The sequence below is a fragment of the Pseudophryne corroboree genome, chromosome 1, assembly GCF_028390025.1.
Source record: "Pseudophryne corroboree isolate aPseCor3 chromosome 1, aPseCor3.hap2, whole genome shotgun sequence".
Taxonomy (NCBI): Eukaryota; Metazoa; Chordata; class Amphibia; order Anura; family Myobatrachidae; genus Pseudophryne; species Pseudophryne corroboree.
Genome location: NC_086444.1, coordinates 293270875 through 293290992, shown reverse-complemented (window position 1 = coordinate 293290992; position 20118 = coordinate 293270875). Strand labels below are relative to the sequence as shown.

Genomic DNA, 20118 nt, shown 5'->3' with positions numbered 1-20118 from the left:
GCTACTGAGCACTGATGAGGATACTAGAACTGACACTGAGCAGCAAAATGCAGCACTGGACTATTGTACTGTAGTATACTGGTCACCATAATGCAGCACAAAACAATGAGCAGTGATACTGAGCACTGATGAGGATACTAGAACTGACACTGAGCAGCAAGATGCAGCACTGGACTATTGTACTGTAGTATACTGGTCACCACAATGCAGCACAAGACAATGAGCAGTGATAATGAGCACTGATGAGGATACTATAACTGACACTGAGCAGCAGAGACACACTACTAGTATTACTGAGCAGCAATAAGTAAGCACTGCTGAGCACTGATATTGAGATTTCCACTGAGAGAACGTAGCCACGTCCTCTCCGCCCTCTCTACAATGCACGAGTGAAAATGGCGGCAACGCGCGGCTCTTTTTATGGAATCCGAATCTCGCGAGAATCCGACCGCGGGATGATGACGTTTTGCCTCGTTAAAATTGTAAATCAGGCACTTCCCAATACATATGATGGCACTGTGGAGGGTATGTAGTAAACCCTAATTGTTTAATAAACCAGATATAAATATATATAATATAGTCTTCTCACTAGGCTGTTTCAGCGGGGCACAACACCCTCACCGATTTTAAATTGACAAAATGTACTATGTCCTTATGGCGGTGCCCCGCTAAGGCTGTCTGCCCTCTGCCGTCCTCACTCACGTGTGGGAAAAATTGCAGCGCTATCACTGCCGGTGAATAGATGCCGTGCACATGCTTACAGTATCAATTCAAATTGAGGGTAGAACTTTGGGGCAGCCTAGCATCTCCATAAGTGCTGGGCACGCCCCCAAAGAGTGATGAAGATAAGGCCACACCCCTTTTCCTGCCTGCCAAGCCCCCTTTTAGACACGCCTAATGCCCAGTTTCCCCTGATGGCGCTTTGTCTGCTGTAGAGTGAACAATAGAGTAAATCAGGCACTCACCAATAGATATGATGTCACTCTGGAGGGTATACAGTAAACCTCAATTGTTTTATGTGTTTTGTATAAAGATTGTACCAGATCAGAAACATCAATATTTTTGAATCAATTTTTTTTTAAGCTTGCTGCCGTCCAGGCACTTACCTTACTCCACTCACTCTCACCTATAGGCAGCCTTGAATGCATCGGTTGGTGGTCTTGCAATGTAGGTGAGACACGTAGGAGGAAAATCCCAATCACGTACCCTGCAAAGGAGGGTATTTGAGCTAAACCTTTGTGGCCTCCACTAGTTTGGAAGGTCATGACTCACTGGCCTGCTAGGCCTCAGATTTAGTAATACCCTGGTGTCAAGTACCAGAGCTCCACTGCTCAAATCAACCAAATAGGGTAAGGACACACAACAAAATATTTACATATCAATGCAATAAACATAAGTCGGCACCTTACAATAACAGGGTGACAGTATATCTACAGGTGTGCTGCGAAGACTATATCTGGGGCCTACTACCCACAGTGGCTCAGGCCTAACGCCTACCTAACCATGGACTAATCACGATTACTACAGGGCCTAGTGTCTGCCCAACAGGGCTTGTTTCAATACTACAGGGGGGTCTGATGCCCTCTGCAGGCCTGGGCCTATTGCTTCCTAACTTTATATATATATATATATATACACACACATTCTTGTGTCACAGGCCTAGTGCCCAACATCCTGATGCTATATTGTATCATTAACGGACTTACCAGTCCTGTATTCTTCGGCTGAAACAAGCAGGGCTCAGTCAGTGGGACTTCCTGACGCTGGGCCTCTAAGTGTTTAACCTGAGGGCAAAGTACTGATTGGCTCGCTTGCGATGAGATTTAAAAAATGGGCTGCTGTAATTGGCGTGACCTGATTCGGAATCACTTTTTTTACTCCTGGGGACCCACTGCCACTTCCGAACTCTGCTATAAATCAGCAATCTGGGCTAGGGCCACCTCCATGCCAAGGGCCTCCACCTGACCCTCCTGTTTTTTAATAAATAAAAAAAAGGGATTCTTGCATACTTTCCAGAGTGCTATCTTCTTCAGTTCAGTCACTGACCACATACTAAGCATGTCAACATTTTGACCATGCTGACCTAATGCATGTCGACATGGTAGCTATCGATATAACATATAAAGACCCTCTTGTCAGTACAAGTAAAGACCCTTTTAGTGCTATGTAATTATTTACAGAACTGAATTCATTGTTTTCCCAGTTTAATTGTTTATATAGTTATTTGTATGTAAGAAAAGAATCCCAAATACTGTATCTATCATACAGTAGATCATTTTGATGTGTCCCCTGGATGAAATGCATCGCTTATCTCATTTAAAAAAAAATAACTTGACAAAACTAAAATCCGTCAGTTGTTGCAAACTGTACTCCTTCGCTACCACTGCCACCTTGGTGCACTTGGCCAAATCTTGGTGCCACCAAAGATTTTTTTAGTGTTGCTTTTCAACCATTTTGCACCTTGCAAATTATGCCAGGTTACATTTTTCTTGCCTAATCTTTTTCATGCTTGTAATAATTAATTATACCAAAAAAAAAAAAACCCCAAAACTTTAGTCAGGTTAATCCAATCTTAATTGTGTTTATACTCTGCTAATTCACAGACGTTCTAATAGTGTGTTTCTCAGAAATTTGGAATGCAGCCCTGGATATTTGTTTTGTGTACAGGGCTGAGATGATAAAACAGATGGGTGCGCAGAATGTTTCCACACTTGAATTTATATCAATGTGACATGCACCATGCATTAATAATCAGGATCATATACTTTAATTAGCTTTTCCTTTGCAGTGACTGGATTGTGCAGACAGTCACACAAATAAAAGAGCCTTTAATCATATCATGATCATACACAAAACAGAAACATTTGGAAAACTCTTTTGGGGATATACCTGATTGGAAACACAAACAAAATGTAGGCCTGTATTTATCAAGCCTTGGAGAGTGATAAATTGCATGGTGATAAAGTACCAACCAACTAGCTCCTAACTGTCATTTTTCAAACACAGCCTGTGACATGGAAGTTAGGAGCTGATTGGTTGGTACTCTATCATCGCTATTTATCACCCTCCAAGAATTGATAATTGGGGGCCATAATATTTTTTATGGTGCTGAAAAAACTATTTATGCTAAGAAATTTGGCTTCTGTTATTTTATTCACTTATTTATTAACATTCATATAGCGCACACATATTACCAGCTCCTTAGCTGGGCGATAGGACACCCTATGCTGAACCTACCCCCATATGTGTCACATCATGATGTCACAATGAGGGGGTAAGGCTTTCGTCACAACAGGAAGGAGCTGAGCTCCCGGAGTGTCCTAAGGATGCTCTGGGTGGTTCTGTGGCTGCTTGTTGCTGACAGTAGTGGGACGCTGAATGACAAGGGCATCCAGGTTATGACTGCCTTCATTCTGTGCACCCAGCATGCCAAATATAAGTGACATGTGTCAGCAACCGTGCCAACCACTAGGCCATGCATTGTTGGTGGCAGGACCGAAACTAGGATTTTCGTCACCCGGGGCTAGGCAGTATTTTGGCGCGCTCCCCCCCCCTCCCCCCCCCCCCCCAATCTGTCACACAATATTGCTGAATAAGAAGACAGCAGTGTCATACAGTGTGTTACAGTGTACGTTACCTGTGCTCCCATACAAACACACACACACACACACACACACACACACACACACACACACACACTGTGCCCCCATACATATACACATACACATACACTGTGCCCCCGGACACTCACTGTGTCCTCATATACACAGACATTGAGCCGCCCATGTATGTAGCTGGACTCACCCTCCCTGTGCGGGATAGAGCTGACGTTTTCTGAGCACATATGCATACTAAGATTAAGGTTTTTTTTTTTACAGCCAATTAACCTACCAGTATGTTTCTGGATTGTGGGAGGAAAGTGAGTTTTCAGAGCAAACCCAGGGAGAACATGCAAAATCAACAAAGATAGGATGCTGGTTGGAATTAAACCTATGATCCATTGCACCAGCATGCTATCCAGTCTATTGAAAAGTTAATTTTAGCTACTTTTATTTTAAATATTGTGCAACAGCTTAGAATATATATTGCATCAAATGTAACAAGACAGATATTACTAATGTTAGCTTAAAGACATGCCAGGGCCGTCACTGGGGTTAGTGATAATTGGTGCACTGAAAGGCACCCCTGCAAGTGCCCGAAGAGGGGGCATGGCCCTGCAGAAAGGGGGCGTGGACCCCATCTCTATCACTCCGGGGGCATACCCAGCATTCCCAGAGATGCTGTGCTGCCTCTGAAGACTTGTCAGGCTGCAGTGCCAGCCCTGCTGTACACAAGGTCGCAGTGCAGCGCCTAGCTCCTGTTGCTAAGCAGGAGCTGGCATTTTGGTGTCACCCCTCAGAGAGTGACACCTGAGTGCAGCCCACTCCCTCCTAGGTATGCCACTGGGACTTGCCACTCTCTTGGGGAAGAATACTAATGGCGGTATACCTTGCTATTGCAAGATATCACTTGTTGTGCCCCCTGGCTTAGTCTACGACCGGCTGCAGAATAACCGCTAGAAAGGATTACAGGCCACACAATACAGTGGGGCAGTGAGAGACAGATGTTGTCATGGCAGTTGGGATGCTGTAATGAAAGCTCGACCTGGCTTGGGAACAGTGTCGAGTGGCATGCCTCTTGCAGGAAAGCTCCCCAGCCTGAGGCAACAGATATAAAATGAGACACCTCTTCACCATTGGGGGAGTTCCGGATTCAGACCTGATCACAACAGCAAAAAAAATTCCCTAATGAGCCAAACCATGTGCAGTGCAGATGGGGCAGATATAACATGTGCAGAGAGAGTTAGATTTGTGTGTGGTGTGTTCAAACTGAAATCTAAACTGCAGTGTAAAAATTAGAGATGAGCGGGTTCGGTTCCCTGAGAACCGGACCCTACCAGACATCAGTACCCGAGCCCAGCTTGAGTTTTCCCACGTGACTCGGAAAACCAGAACGAGGCAAAACGTCATCATCCCGCTGTTGGAGTCTCAGGGTTTGGATTCCATATAAGGAGCCGCACGTCGCCGCCATTTTCACTCCGGCATTGGAGAGTGTAGCGAGAGGACGTGTCTCCGTCCTCAGTGTCCTGCATCAGTATAATGGTAGTGTCTTGTGCTGCATCAGTCCATTCACAGTGGTGGTGTCCTCTGCTTCCATATGTCCAGCGCTGCTGTATAAGTCCAGTCCAGTGGGTCTGTGTTGTGCTGCATCAGTCCAGTGGTGGTGTCTTGTGCTGCATCAGTCCAGTCACAGTGGTAGTGTCTCTGCTGCCATATGTCCAGTGCTGCTGTATAAGTCCAGTCCAGTGGTGCTGTGTTGTGCTGCATCAGTTCAGTGGTAGTGTCTTGTGCTGCATCAGTCCAGTTACAGTGGTGGTGTCTCTGCTGCCATATGTCCAGTGCTGCTGTATAAGTCCAGTCCAGTGGTGCTGTGTTGTGCTGCATCAGTCCAGTGGTAGTGTCCCTGTGCTGCTGTATATGTCCAGTGGTGCTGTGTTGTGCTGCATCAGTTCAGTGGTAGTGTCTTGTGCTGCATCAGTCAATTCACAGTGGTGGTGTCCTCTGCTTCCATATGTCCAGTGCTGCTGTATAAGTCCAGTCCAGTGGGTCTGTGTTGTGCTGCATCAGTCCAGTGGTGGTGTCTTGTGCTGCATCAGTCCAGTCACAGTGGTGGTGTCTCTGCTGCCATATGTCCAATGCTGCTGTATAAGTCCAGTCCAGTGGTGCTGTGTTGTGCTGCATCAGTTCAGTGGTAGTGTCTTGTGCTGCATCAGTTCAGTCACAGTGGTGGTGTCCTCTGCTGCCATATGTCCAGTGCTGCTGTATAAGTCCAGACCATTGCAGTGGTGCTGTGTTGCCTTGTGTCAGTCCAGTGGTAGTGTCCCTGTGCTGCTGTATATGTCCAGTGGTACTGCCGTATATATGTCCAGCGGTACTACCGGATAAATCCAGTGGTACTGCCATATAATTCCAGTGTTACTGCCGTATATATGTCCAGTGGTACTGCTGTATAAATCCAGTGGTAGTGGCGTATAAATCCAGTCCAGTCATACTGCCGTATATGTCCAGTGGTACTGCCATATAATTCCAGTGATACTGCTGTATATGTCCAATGGTACTGCCGTATATGTCCAGTGGTACTGGCATATAAATCCAGTCCAGTGATACTGCCGTATATGTCCAGTGGTACTGCCATATAATTCCAGTGATATTGCCGTATAATTCCAGTGGTACTGGCATATAAATCCAGTGATACTACCATATAATTCCAGTGGTACTGCCATATAAGTCCAGTGGTACTGCCGTATATGTCCAGTGATACTGCCATATAATTCCAGTGACATTGCCGTATATGTCCTGTGGTACTGCCGTATAAGTCCAGTGATACTGCCATATCATTCCAGTGATACTGCCGTATATGTCCAGTGGCACTGCCATATAATTCCAATGGTACTGCCGTGTGTATATATATATATATATATATATATATATATACCCTGTTGCAAAGCGGATTACTGAGGCCATAACAACTATGCTGGTGTTAGACGTGCATCCGGTATCCGCCATTAGTGCAGTGGGACTGCAGTGCAACTCCGAGATGGGCCAGGTGTTTGTGCCGTACACTTGTGTCGCTTAGCTTAGTCATACAGCTACCTCATTGCACCTCTTTTACTTCTTTGAATGATGTGCTGTTTGGGGCCTATTTTTTCTATCTGCCATCCTGTCTGCCACTGCTAGGTGTTTGTGCCACACACTAGTGTCGCTTAGCTAAGTCATACAGCTACCTCATTGCACCTCTTTTACTTATTTGCATGATGTGCTGTTTGGGGCCTATTTTTTATATCTGCCATCCTGTCTGCCACTGCAGTGCCACTCCTAGATGGGCCAGGTGTTTGTGCCGCACACTTGTGTCACTTAGCTTAGTCATACAGCCACCTTCGGTGCAACCTTTTGGCCTAAAAACAATATTGTGAGGTGTTCAAAATAGACTGGAAATGAGTGGAAATAAATGTTATTGAGGGTAATCATACCGTAGGATCAAAATTACCCCCAAATTCTGTGATTTTTAGCTGTTTATGTTTTTTCAAAAATCATCCAGATCCAAAACCAAAACCCGAAAGGGTGGTATTGGCAAAACCAATCCAGATCCAAAACACGAGCATGGAACCAGAACCAAAACACAAAACACGAAAAGTGCCCGCCGCACATCTCTAGTAAAAATAAAGCAGCCAGTATTTACACTGCACGGGAACAATATAACCCACCCAAATCTAACTCTCTCTGCACATGTTATATCTGCCCACCTGCAGTGCATATGGTTTTGCCCATTGGAGAAAGATTTTGCTTTTGCGAGCAGGTCTGAATTAGACCCTCTGTTTACTAACTTTCTAATTGAGACTGTATGGGAGGATTGGAGCTACAGAGAACTGTGTGATCAATACATGATTTGAGGCCAAGCTGCTGTGACCTGTCAGGTGGACGTGAGGTCTACTGAGTTGCTGAAGAATAGGTGACTGCTGATTAAAGTGAAAGCTGCATCCTGTCTTGCAAGTTCGACGTAAAATGAAGTAAAATTTTACTTTGTTATATACTGTACCAGCATCTGCTTCTAGTATCAGACATTACTGCTATAATGTCTGCAACACAGTGTGTACATAAAGATTCTCAGCTGCAACCCAGGTTGCAACTTGCAAGACACCTATTTACTGTAGGAACCAAATTGTCTTAAGTGACTGGGAAATGTATTTGATTTAGGGATGTAAATTATTTAAAAGTTATTTTAAACAGAAAGTGCTTAGGGTAAAAAAAAAAAACTTTAGTGACTGCTATATTTGTGAATTGATTTTTGGCTTTATTGCTGCATAGTACCATACTATTGTAGTATTGTACTAATAATGATCAAAAGGAGAACCGTTAACCCATCACTGATATTCACTGAGCACATTTGTTGTAATTGTTATTTATTCAATCCTGGTTGTCATTGGTACCCTATTGGGAAAGAAAAAAAAACTTAATTACTAAAAATATATTATATATATATATATATTTACCTGTGATGTTGGAGCCTTCTCAAAATAAGTCCTCATGAAATAGACCCATCCATCTTGATTTAAATATAACCTTGCCTGGTATAATATAAATAAAGTAATATTTTGCATTATCTGTTGTGAAATTACTATGTCAGGTGGAGGAGAACCCTTACCTCTCTGCTAAGGTGTTTCGATAAGAAGGGAGCAACATCTCTGCTAAAAACAGAGAGCTGGAGCTATAGTTGTTGGCCCCCCTTCATCCCACCACAGCAGGTAATACAAGATCTGTGAGTAAATCTATACAGTGACAGCTCCAGAGGTGGGGCTGCAGCAGAGTCCAAAACTGAAGTAGGGGAGCCCCACCAACTGCCACCCCAAATGCTGCCAAAAATCACCTGCTTTTTCTGTCTGCACCCATTTTGTGGAATGAACTCTCTTGCACAACAGCCATTTCTTCAAGCCTCTAAACCAGCATTCCCTGAAAGCATAACTTTTCAGGCAAGCTTCTCCGATTCCTGGACCACCTATATTACAACCATAAACTTCAGTTTACCTCTGCTCTACACAGTTCACACAAAATTGACATATGTTCTCTTTCTACACTCACACACCCCACTGACCCTAAGCCAACATTGCTCTGTGACTGTATCATAGAGCCCAAGAAGAACTTTTGCAATCTGACTTACCAATTTGTAGTGTAAAGCATTTATCCTCATATATCAAATGTCTATTTCCCTAAAATGTGTAAGCTTCAGAGCAGGGACCTCTAAACTATCTGTTACTACCCAGTCTCATTTAGTTAATGTTTTGTTCCTAATTGTAATGCACAATGGAATATGTAGGCACTATATAGATGTTAATAATAACTCTGTCAGATGTCAAAGTCTGCCCAAACATTGTTCAGCTGAATGGTGACTTCTAGGTTTAAAACTAATTTTAAAAGGAAAAAGTTATGAGTGCGCTGTCAGCGGCAGCCAGTATAGGGGAGGTAAGCCCCCAAGTAAATGAGACAATAGTAAAAAGGTGTGTACTGGCGCCGGCTGTGAAACCAATAAGGGACGATAGGATTTTAAAATGAAAAGTCACATAGTTTTAATATGCATTAAAAATAATGTTAAAAATTCATATACATAAACACACTTTCTAAATATGTTCCTGCTTCAGGAACCAAAAAGACTTTGATTAGGACCGTTTCGCTGGTCTAGTGTCTGCCAGATTCCTCAGGAGCATGCTCCTGAGGAAGCTGGCAGACACTAGACCAGCGAAACGCGTTGAGCTAAGGACACGGACCACCAACATTGGATTCACCTGCTTTCCCTGGTATTGATTGGACTCTCTGCCTCTATTTGGACACTACCAACCCCACTGGAACCTGGAATTACCCCTGCTGCTAACTGGATCTCCATCTGCTAAACTAAGATCCATGGGGACAGTATCCATAAAGATTGGGTAAATACTTACATCTAAAGTAAACCTAAAGCTATTGAGGAGTGAGCCCTAACCGGAGACTGTGCACATTAGTTATCATAAGTGAGATCCAAGTGGTCCTAATCAAAGTCTTTTTGGTTCCTGAAATAGGAACATATTTAGAAAGTGTGTTTATGTATATGAATTTTTAACATTATTTTTAATGCTTATTAAAACTATGTGACTTTTCATTTTAAAATCCTATCATTCCTTATTGGTTTCACAGCCGGCGCCAGTACACACCTTTTTAAAACTAATTTTGTTGGGTGAAAGCATTCCTTATATCATGGCTGTTCTCATATAGAGAAAGGTTGTTGTAAGTTTCTCTGTTAAGTGAAGCTGAGTAATTAGTAGACTAAAATGGCTGATGCATTTTTTAACAACATTGTTACAGCCAAGAAACGCTACTGCAGCATTTTTTTTTACATAATGTTTTAGGGTTTATGAAAAAATAATGCCTGCTTCATAATTTTATCATAGCTGCATACGACGGTAAGCATCACTTTAGCTCTGTTGCCAGACAAATAAGATATACAGATGTGTACTCATACATCTTGCCTCAGTACGCTACCTGGTGGGAGATGCTCAGCATGAGTGAGCTGACAGGTCCCGTGCAACTCTGTTAGCGCTGGGCGTCTTTTTTTTTTTTTTCTTTTCTGAAAATGCATCTTATTCACATCACTACATGAATAGTATGCACAAGCAGACTCTGCTGATTAAAATGATCAGCAGCCTGCCTATATTCTGTGTGCAACTGCGGCTGTATCTGCATACGACATGCTACATTACAATGTCTTGTAGAAAAACACTGTAGCGTAGCATTTCATATGCAGATACAGCTGCAGGTGCACACAGAATATAGGCATGCCGCAGATCATTTTAATCTGCATAAGCCGCTTGTGCGTCCTATACGCATCATTTTACGAATAAGACTAATTTTTTGGGAAAAAGTCAAACGAAAAGATGCTATTAAATGTGCAAGGAGGCTAGATATGAGTGAACACATCTGTACAGGGTTGGACTGGCCTATAGGGGTACAGGGAATCTCTCGGTGTGCCCCACCCAGTAGAGGGATCAGGTTCCAGACTGTGCACTTGAATTATACAGTACATTACACTGCACACAGTGCTTTGCTGTTCTGGTACATATATGGTATTTATTAAAAGACCCAGACCATGCACTCTCTAAAAATTGCGTAAGCCTCTATGGAGGCTGGCCTTACCCTCTCTGGAGGCTGGCCACACCCCTAAGTATGGGCACCTTTCACGGCATTCCCCTGGTGGGCCCTTCATGCCCCAGTCCGACACTGCATCTGTATACTAAACAATGATGCATGTTTATTTATATTACCCGATGATAAACCAATGCATTAAACCAGGTCTGTTATAAGGTTATGGTCACGTTCGTGCATTTGATATGCTTTATATGCAATTGTTTTTCATATTATAAAGCAGATCTCCATTAAATGAAGTGATTGGAAAAATGAGCACTAACGCGTGAAGAACAGAACACGTGTTTGGAAATCTTGAACGCACGCTAAGGTTTTAGCTATGGAGTGAGACACAGTGTTGACAATAGTTTGCTCATTTTTTTAATGCTTTATTCTTCAAAATTGCACTAAGCTACTGAGGCTATTACTTTCATTGCCTTCTAATATCAGGCCTGATTGTCCTCTGTATATGGAATTTCTATAATAATTTATAAATTGCAGCAAACTGCAAGATATGGAATACAGATTTACTCTCAGGCTAGTGCTCTACTTATTGCCTCTGGTACCACTATTTGGGAAAAGACCAATCCTTCCAAATGACATGACCCAAAAAAGGGTGAGATGTACTTAAGGAAAAATTTGTCCAAAAGTCAGAAAACTGCAGTTTTCGGAGGTTTGACCATATTCCCTATATTTACACAGCTCTACACGAAAGAGCTGTCCTTTATGATTTTAATCACAATTGTACATACATACGTACAGTGTTAATAACGCATTCTGTGCATGTGATAAATGATGGAATGTATCGCATCCAAAATGCGATGCTTGATACATCCCGTCCAAGATCTACTAATCAACACTATTTTGTAACTGTGATGAACAGCTAGCGTAAGTGCTGGGGAAAAAGTTGGAATGGTGTTAAAAGTGAGACGTTTGTGGGGAAAATATATTTGTGTTCACTTTAGGGTTTCTTGGGCAAGGTACTGATCACTGTGGAGTTCACTTTTACATTTTTAAAGGGCAACGTTTTAAGACAGAATGCATTGCTATATCATACCTCCCAACTGTCCTGATTTTTCGTGGGACAGTCCTGTTTTTATGGGACTATCCCGCTGTCCCACCCAAGGGCTGCAGTGTCCCACCGGGGGGGGTTTGGAAAGAGGCAGTTGGGAGGCTCCTGTCAGTGACTGAATAGATGCAGCATCTATTCACAAGAGTCCGAGAGACTGGGGGCATGCCAGCAGCTCACAGAGTGTTGGCCATGCCCCCATAGCGACAAAAAGTGGGGGAGTGGATCATTATGGTGGCATTCCCATGAAGCCACGCCCCTTTGCCATAAGCCATGCCCCCTTTTTGTCCAGGCCACGCCATGGAGTCCCTCCTGGTCGTCTCCAAATGTGGGAAGGTATGGCAATATGATATATATTGCGTATTATAACTAGGCTGGGCAGAAAGAGGTGCTGCAGCAGCTGAGGCATAAAGAGGTGCTGCAGCAGCTGGGGCAAATAGTGGTGCTGCAGCTGCTGGGACAGAGAGAGAGGTGCTGCAGCAGCCAGGGCAGAGAGTGGTATAGTATGACAGAAATAACCCTGCTGCACAGCTACAAGCAGACAGTGGGACATATCAAGAGGGCAGGCTGAGCTCCGGCATGTGCTGACTGTCAGTGTCGCCTCTTGCCTGCCCTGTTCCCTATCTAGTCTCTGAGTGCGAGTCAGTTTGCGCCCCTCTGCTTCTCCTCCTCTTGCTCTGTGTCTGCCTGTACAGCGGCATATGGTATAGCGGGTGAAGTGGTGGGGCAAGCTTCACACCCTCTAACTGTTCCGGAGCTTGCACTCCTCTGAAGCCACCCTCGCTACACCCCTGAATATACTAAAGGATTCATATTTTCAATCACTGCCGACAATAGCCAAACACGTCCGGAAAAGGATGGAATTCGTACATAAATAGTAAATAGGACTTTCAAATAGACATGCCTTTGGCTGGCATGTTTGGAGAAGCATGCATCGGCCCCCTCCTCCTGAATATAACTAGCCCCAGGCTCTTTGAGCCGTCCTGGTTGTTAAAATACCGGGAATAAATTGCGTAGGGGTTCCCAGTACTTTAAAAACCAGCAGGCTCTTGGACCGGTCCTGGTTCCAAAAATACGGGGGGAAAAGGACGTAGAGTTTCCCCATATTTTTGACACCAGCAATGGGCTCCACTAGTCAAGGAGATCATGCCACAGCCGGGGGACACATTTATATAGGTCCCTGTGGCCGTGGGCTGTGGATGGCAGACTGATAGCCATTAAGTGAAAAGAGTAGAAAAAAATACAGGTCCCGGCAAGCCTCCCTGCATGCTGGGACTTGGAGAACCACAAGAACCAGCATGCGGGGCTTCAAAGGGCCCACTTGTACTTGTAGTGCCACAGCAAAATAAATATTCCAATAAAGACAAGACACACACACACCATAACAGTATAGCTTTAATAAAACATACATGCACACTCACACACATATACTTACCTACATCCCACGTAGAGAATTGGTCTACTTGTCCACGTAGAATCCATAGGTGACCTGTAAAAAATTTAGTCACCTATATCCAGTGAAGATCGGTCCTCTTCGTTCCATGTAGGCATCCCAGGGGTTAAAAATAACAAACTGCAGCTAATCCGGACAGATCGTACATGTAAAGGTGTTTGTTTACAAATACACTTCTACTACGCGAATGCGGGCCCTCCACATGACTAATGTCAGTAGAGGTATCCACCAGCCAATCAGCAGCCGCTGCCATAGAAGCAGCTTCCTGATTGGCTTTGCTCTCCCAGCACACAGCCAACCGCAGTTTGACCATAGGAGTGAATGCAGATGTTTGGCTCCATTCATTCCTATGGTTGGAACCAATTAATTAGAAAAACACAAGGATCAGCCCCACTTGACCTTGTGGTTTCCCCGCCTAACCACAAGGTTAATTATTGGAATATTTATTTTGCTATGCAACTACAAGTACCAGCAGTGCCCCACATGCTGGGAAGCCCTACGCAATTTGTTCCCGGTATTTTAACAACCAGGGCTGGCTCAAAGAAACCGGGGCTGTTTATATTCAGGAGGGGGGACCTCACACAGTTTTTTTTTTTCTTCAGATTTATAACTCTTTCAGACACTTTACAAAACTCACCCGTAAAACACTGCTCTGGGCTATGAATGACATTGGAAAACTCGAATTGAACAAACACGGTAGTTTAGTAAATTTCTGCATTTGTTCTCAAAAAGTTGCAATTTTAAATGGCCGATGTCAGCCGAGATTGCTCTCAGTCGGATTTGGCCGAAAAGCGGGAGCTTAGTAAATTTATCCCTATATGTCTGGGCCTGCCTGGAGAAGGTAGGTAACTGCTGCACTCAGCATCTGGGGAGTATCCAGATCTGTTCTGATTATCCAATCAGTATGGTGCTTGTAAAAGGGCAGGGCACATATTTCCATTTTAAAACTGTCAGTGCGTGGTGTCTAGCTAAAACATCCAGGAACACTATATACTTTTGGTAATTAATCCCCCCTTACAACATTCTGCAATGCATACCTCCCAACTGTAGCCTGGACAAGTCAATTTACTTTTTATATTCCAGGCCTCTTGAATGCTGTGCAACTGGTGCAAGCGGCATTGATGTGGTATTTTTAAAGGCAAGGAAGGGGTGTTGCCTTTAGCTACAACTCATGCATGTAATGCACACACACTTCTGCGATCCAACCCGCAGGTTCCCAATGCTTGGGAAACTGCTCAGACGCAGGACCCATTCTGCGCATGTGCAGTATGGGCCCTGCGATCAAGGCTGTTCAATTAGCATAGTTTTGCACATCATCTGAGTAAGAAATCGCATTTGCAGCAGCATTAGCCCCTCATACGCAGAGAGATCGTCTGGCATCCATTCCTTCTAACCACTGTAGGCCAGACCTAAGTCAGTATGTTGTATGTGAACATTTGCTTTCACTTGCTGTGCATGCCCCTAACCTTGTGTCTCTGTTTGAAATGACTGCACATGCTGCTTTCATTTCTGGCCCTTAGATTCTGGAGAGGTGGTTTGGTGGCATTCACGTGAAAGTATAGTAAGGGTGTGCACACTCATTGGACACGTAGAGGTACGTTCTGCAGAGAGGTAAATATATCTTTAGCTGGGTCTCTTAGTATATGCACAAAAGAAAGATTATCCAGCACCAGTAGGATATCAGAAATGTAATAGAAAACTAAAAGTGGACAGTCAAAATTGGGTATATCCCCAAAATATAAATCCTTGTTGGTGGTGGGCCCAGATAAACACACGTTAAACACAAAAGAGAGAAAGAAGACTCTTGTGTGGGCTCACTCTTTTTTATGAATTAAGTTCTAAGATATATGAACAGAATAAAACATAATTTTTTATGTAAATTATTTAAAACTAAACAAATAATTACCCCAAAGCCAATGCCTCAATAGACAAATGGTATGTATGAAAATACGTTAAAATGTTCTGGTCATACTACTCAGTAGTAGTTTGAACGGATGTGGACTCATAAGTCTTACATCCATTTCCCTAGACCAGTACTGAAGAATCTGTATTAATAGGACCAAAAACCTGGTTAGTGACACGCTGGGAGCCTGATCACCAGTATTCAGATATTACTAAAGTAATGACTCTAGTAATAATGTTTTTTATGCCAAATGGTTATATAAAATAGAAGAAAGGTGGCACTGATAAGAGTACAAGAAAAAGAAAAAGTGGTGATACTGCTGTTAGTGTTGTGTAAGGATCACAACCCAAGTGAATTCTAGAAACTCTACAACACTCGGTATTCCTTGGAGGTCTCCCATCCAAGTACTGACCCAGCCCAACACTGTTTGGTTTCCAAGATCAGACGAGATTGGGCATTGACAGTGCAGTATGGTAGTAGAGTACTCGGACTGGGTGTATCAACACTAATGAGAGTGTACCTACAGTATATAGGAGTAAATTAGAATGTAATGACACTATAGCTACAAAAAATAGAAAAGGTATGGATCTGCTTTCTGTGTTAGGCAGGAGGGCAACACACACCACAGAAGTGTCGAGTCAGCCCCCTGGATCACAGATGAGATTCCATAGAAATATATAAAGTTTAGAAACAAGTTTGGAGAAAATTAGAAGAATTCATACGCTATCTCGTAGTATATGCACAGCCATATCTTGAGCCAAGTCAGGTATACAAAGGCACACCTGATGCCAAGTCTAATATTCAGGGCCATACCTTGTTTCCAGTATGTGTGTTCACTGACCCTCACATTAGCTCTGTCTCCCCAATTCAGCGATACCTCTAGTCAGGTCCGGCAGCCACTATCATCCCTTCGACTGACAGTGCAGTTTCATGCCAAGCACTAAACTCTGGCTGACAATTGGAGTTGAGTGTAGGACAGACACTTAAACAAAAGACAGGTGGGCCCATTTATCAACGAGTTTTATCATATGCAACAAGTCTTAAAACTCGATGCATATGTTAAAACTTGTTGATGATTGGCTCCCTAAAGATGAGAATTACCATCTCACTTATCTCTACACTTAAGCCACATACATAGTGCGATTTCCCGTACGATATGGACTATATAGTCCATATTGCACGGAAACATGGTGTATATCGCACAGTGTGTGTAAGATTGGGATGCCGATTTGCGGCCCCAAGGGATCAGCATCGCAAGAAAATATAGTGGGTGCAAGTGTGTCTGATACTGACAACATGCCTCCGGGCACAATATAGTCCGTATCGGCCGCGACACCACGCCGCTCCGTGTATATGCAGCATAAGAGATATCCTGCATTGCCACTTATTGCAGCAATGTAGGATGTATTAGCAATGTATTAAAAAGAAAGCCATATAAAAGTGTTACTCTAACTAACCTCTCTCGTAGGCAAACACAGAGGGGGGTTTCAGTTACCCAGAGACCCCTCTTTCCAAGACTGTAGCTCAAATTATGACCACAATAGAATGTGATAGGATTTTACTATAGCTGTGGCCACAACATTATGGAATAATGCTACTCTGCATGCCCAGTGGCAGCGGCTTCTCCTACCAAGTCTGCTGTGTGTGTGGATCTGAGCACTCAATCAGCGCACTGGACCAGTAAGAACAAAGAGTGGCTATCACCAAAAAGAGACAGGCATCCTAAGATGAATGAGAGAGTGACTGCTTAGAAAGCTCACTTCTGTCTCCTGCTGGTGATATTGGCCCTCATTCCGAGTTGATCGCTCGCTAGCTGCTTTTAGCAGAATTGCAAACGTTAGGCCGCCGCCCTCTGGGAGTGTATCTTAGCTTAGCAGAAATGCGAACGAAAGGTTAGCAGAACTGCACGTAAAAATTTTCATGCAGTTTCTGAGCAGCTCCAAACCTACTCCTACCTTGCGATCACTGCAGACAGTTTAGTTCCTGCTTTGACGTCACAAACACGCCCTGCGTTCAGCCAGCCACTCCCCCGTTTCCCCAGGCACGCCTGCGTTTTTACCTGACACGCCTGCGTTTTTTTAGCACACTCCCTGAAAACGGCCAGTTACCACCTAGAAACACCCACTTCCTGTCAATCACTTACCGATCAACAGAGTGACAGAAAAGCGTCGCTCAACCTTGTGTAAAACTGCATCGTTTTGTGTGAAAGTACTTCGCACGTGCATACTGCAGCCCGTACGCATGCGCAGAAATGCCGCTTTTTCACCTAATCGCCGCGCTGCGACCGAAAGCAGCTAGCAATCAACTCGAATGAGGGCCATTGTGTACGTATATTTATTATGGGATGTTTAACCCCGTTCCTTACAATTTATGTTATATATATATATATATATATATATATATATATATGTGTATATATATATATATATACATACACATATATACGAAGTCTATGATGAAACGCGTTGGGGCGGAGTCTGGTGACGTACATGATCGTTGGTATCGCTGAGCAAGGAGTCGGGGACGTGTGTGATTCCTGCCCGAGAGCCTGGGGAGACCAGCCGTCGTCGGGTGGAGGTATCCGGTATGATCACCTGACACTTGCTGCTGCTTTTCCAATTGATCACCTTTACTTGAATCACGTGGTAACCAGCCCACACTGGTTGCCTTCTGGTACGAATATTTACAATTGGTTTTAAAATACCCTGTGTATTATTTTTAAAATAAAACTTTTATGCACTATGGAGCGCCCCCTATATATGCTTTGTTGACAGATACTTTTTCTCCGGAGGAGTTCGGATTGTTGGAAGGGGAGCTGCGGTCCCACTATTATAACGAGGATCTAGTGCCTTTGGCAACATCCACATGAAGTTGCTGTGATTCAAATATATGGACACATGCTTAGTGTATCTTTATACACATATCTTATATTTTCTCTGTAAGGCAATAATCAGCGCTATATCATATTTGTCTATATATATATATATATATATATATATATATATATATATATGATAAATGTTTTATATAGAATTTTTTAGACTCTATCCCCTACAACCTAGACCAGAGGTTCTCAAACTCTGTCCTCGGGAGCCCACACAGTGCATGTTTTGCAGGTAACCCAGCAGGTGCACAGGTGTATTAATTACTCACTGACGCATTTTAAAAGGTCCACAGGTGGAGCTAATTATTTCACTTGCGATTCTGTGAGGAGACCTGCAAAACATGCACTGTGTGGGCCCCCGAGGACCGAGTTTGAGAACCTCTGACCTAGACTATACACAATCTATAGTGTTAATTATTAATACTGGATTACATACAGTATCCATTGTATAAGGAGACCAATGTATACTATACATATATGTCCAGGACTGGTGAAAGGCTCTTCAGCCGCTCCCCCAAACTCCTGGACTTGCTCCAGTGATCTTTAAGCAGGATATTAGGGAAGCGGAATAGTATTCACGTCAGAGAAAAAACCCTTCCGCTCAGGTGAGCTGATCCTACTACCATATCTAACAGCTAGCCATGATAGCTGGCCCTGCAAGTGTCTGATGTGCTGTTTTACATACACTGCACTCTGTATGTGGCAGACTATAGCTAAAGAGTACTGTAGAAAATAATTATGCCGCAGTCTGAGCGGCTCCTGACATTCCTGGCTCAGGAATTCAGCACAGCCACAGATGCCCTGAGTGTACTGATGGCATGTATACACAGTACTGCAGGGTCAGCAGCAGGTCTATGGGACTCAATACCATGATAGCCTCTGAGACACACACACAGTCTGGCGAGATGTAATCATCTTGTGAGACAGCAAAGCAGCGATCTCCGTGGCGGCCACTGTATATAGAACAGCCGTGCTACCGGTGCCGAGGAGAATTGGAGTGCAAGCAGCAATATGCTGTTCTGCCCTCCTGTGAGCGGGCCCTCTGCGTGTAGGGGCCCTGGAGCGACAGTCCCACCTATAATGCAAAATTATCCTTAAGTATTAACATTAAAAATAAACAATTTTTTTTATATATTTTTCAATTTTATAATTTAATATGTTCTCATCACAGGTGCTGCTTGAAAACATTATTTTAAACTTTTGTTTAATCTATTGTAATTTAGCATATACCTTTTATCCATCGTGAAGTTACATTCTTGCTGTTCTACTTATAATAACCTGTGCTGTGATTGTATTTTAATGTTCTTGAGGGTCTGCTGTTGCAGCAGAAGATAAATAATCATTATTATTTTGTAGACTTTTATGAGAAATACTTTCTTAATAGTACTCTTTCCCTGGCAAGAATTTCAGTTAGCTGCTGTTATAAGGTATTGATCATATATGAAGAAGTTTATGTACGTGCTATGCTTTTTTGCACTTAATCTTAACCTAGTGGGAATTCTTTAATGCTTTGGCTTTTCATTGGCCTTCTAATCCACTTGACAAGTGCATCGTTGTAAGTTTTCTTTGTAGTTTATGAAAATATGCCATCAATAGCTGCTGCTCTGGAAACACAGAAACGTGTGTCTCCCAAGATAACCTGCAGATACTGACTTGTATGTGAATATTTGAAACTTATTGCATCTCTCCTCTGTATTTAATCATATAATCCCAAGGCTCCTCCCCTATTCTAAATACAACCACGCTTTGCAACTGCTTCACACATTGATTGATCCATAAAAATGTGATAAGTGAAAAAGCTGCCAAGATCAAAGTGTGTTCAGACCTCAAATTCATCTCAATAGCAAAAAGATCTAAGGAGCATCAATACCAGTAACTGCAGATTTAGCTGAAATGGTAAATCATACTGACATGGAAAAAGCAATGATAAATTTACATACACCACTGATGCAAATTTCAATGATAGCAACATAGAATTGCAATAAAGAGTATACACAGTATGTGAACAAGGAACAGCAAAGAATATCTACTCTGCATTAAACAAACTTGCTGCCTATGATGGAT

At 43.2% G+C, this 20118-nt stretch overlaps 1 protein-coding gene and 1 pseudogene across 1 annotated transcript in view; one reads left to right on the top strand and one right to left on the bottom strand.

Moving 5' to 3' along the window:
• RPH3A (rabphilin 3A) overlaps positions 1-20118 on the top strand; it is a 407102-nt gene that overhangs the window by 32041 nt on the left and 354943 nt on the right. The gene's annotated exons all lie outside the window — the stretch shown is intronic.
• LOC134956224 (5S ribosomal RNA) lies at positions 15534-15652 on the bottom strand (annotated as a pseudogene).